Raw genomic sequence first — 2153 nt, forward strand, 5'->3', positions numbered from 1 at the left:
GAATGATCAGATGCCAGCTCAGGCCGAGATGGTGGGCTTCTCTGAAGAGGGACTTGGAGTGGGACAGACATCCTATCTCCTGTCAGTGTTGGTTCTGGACTTCCCAGGCCTCCTGGGATTCCCAAAAGTATGTGTGTGTTGGGGGGGGGGGGGGGGGCCCAGAGCCTGGTGAGACACAAAAGTGGCCATGGGAAAGACCCCATACTGCCTGCCTCTCAGCTCCTGCAAGCCCTTAGGTCATTTATTAGAATCAGGCCCGAGTCCACGCAGCCCTCCCTAACTAGGCTGTGCCCAGCGAGCAGCAGGCTGCCTTTATTTGTATGAAGTGCTTGGAAACAGTTTCATTTCTTAAGTCGTGTGAATGGGACATCTGTCACATATTAGCTGCTTGTGGTCTCAACTCTGTTTCCGAGGGCAAGGGTGGAGCTGAGAGCCTCTTTCCAGCATCCCTGGCCACTGAGAGGCAAGGTCCCCACAGACACAAGCCCAACACTGGCATCATGAAGGAGGAAACAAAGGCTGGGGAGTCCAGAGCCTGTAGCATGGCCGTGGTGTCCAGGGACATCGGCCACCGTTGGCTGGCTGTCCTGGCTCCTCCCAGACTGGAGCCCACTCAGGCCTCCTGTCAGGTTTACAAGAATTGCTTCCCATAATCTCTGGAGTGGGCTGCAGACAATGACCCTTCCAGAAAGTTGGGGTCAGTGGCCTGGTCCAGATGTGGCTAGTGGCCCTGCGCACCCGTGTGGGTGCGGGGACAGAGATGTGCCAATCCTTGGCACCTGGTCGTGCCGGGAATGTGGTCACCAGGAACGACACGCTTGGGGAAGGCCAGGCTCTGGGAACCAAGCATGTCCCTTGCCATGGACGACATGCTGAGCTTGGGGAATTCAAGAATTCTGTGCTGGGTGGTGTTTTGAAAGAAATGGAGCGCCTAGAGAAGGGGGGCAATGAGCCCAGAGTCCTGACTGCTCGTCTTGGGGCAGCAGGAAGCTGCCCATGCCTGTGGACCCTATTATTGTGCAGCCATCAAACTGAGCCCAAAGCCACACAACTGGATTTGGGTTATTGCAAAATAACCACAGAAGTTGACTACCGCCTCTCCAGATGTCTTGTGGAAAACCAGCGTGGCCCGCGTAGGGTCCAGAGAGCCAGGATAGGGCCAGTGGGGTATAAGCAGGCAGAACCCAGCCCCTCCTTGCCAACAGCGCCCAGCCTCCAGAGCCCCTCTCCCCGCTTTGGGTGAAGCTGTCCCCATCCTAAAAGATGCTATAATGACATCCTTTGTAAGGACTCACTTTGTAAGAGAATAGCCTGTTTCCTTCAAAGCCCCCTGGCCTGGCCCCACCCCTTGAGACCTTGGAAAGTCAGATCCCCAACATGAAGTCACACTCCGATGGGGAAGGCTTAGCCACCAAGAGAACACAGGAAGCTGAATTTATGCCGGCAGAGCTCTTCAGAGCGTTTGCAGGGTGAAATCGGAGTGAGCACCCTGTCCCACGGGGCACCCCGCGATCTGGGGCAGCGGACTCAGCTTGAGCAGCCGGCAGCCTGGAAGCTGGACTCAGGCGGCCCATGTTAAAATAGGGTGGAGAGGGGCGCCTGGGTGGCTTAGTCGGTTAAGCGTCCGACTTTCGCTTGGGTCATGATCTCGCGGTTCGTGGGTTCGAGCCCCGCGTCGGGCTCTGTGCTGACTGCCAGCTCAGAGCCTGGAGCCTGTTTCAGTCTGTGACTCCCTCTCTCTCTGACCCTCCCCTGCTCACACTGTCTCTCTCTCTCTCTCCTAGAAATAAATAAACGATTAAAAAATTTTTAAAAAATAAAAATAAAAAAATAAAATAGGGTGGAGATGCCAGAAATGTCTGGATATAATGCAGAGAAGGGATTTCAGAGATTTCTTTTCTCCCAGTTCTAGAAGCTGGAAGTCACGGAGTGGGCAGGGCTGGTCCCTCCTGAGGCTGTGGCTGAGGACCTGGCCCGGCTTCTCTTGGCTGGTGGGTGGCTGCCTCCCCCCTGCGATCGCGTCCCTGCCCAAATTTCCCCTTTTTACAAAGACGGCAGTCACACCGGGTTGGGGATCTGCCCACCCAGAATGAACTCAACCAATTACATCTGTAGTGACCCAAATAAGGCCACCTTCTTTTTTTTTTTCTTTT

This window comes from Hyaena hyaena, unplaced genomic scaffold (assembly GCF_003009895.1).
Source record: "Hyaena hyaena isolate Hyena2069 unplaced genomic scaffold, ASM300989v1 scaffold_989, whole genome shotgun sequence".
NCBI lineage: Eukaryota > Metazoa > Chordata > Mammalia > Carnivora > Hyaenidae > Hyaena > Hyaena hyaena.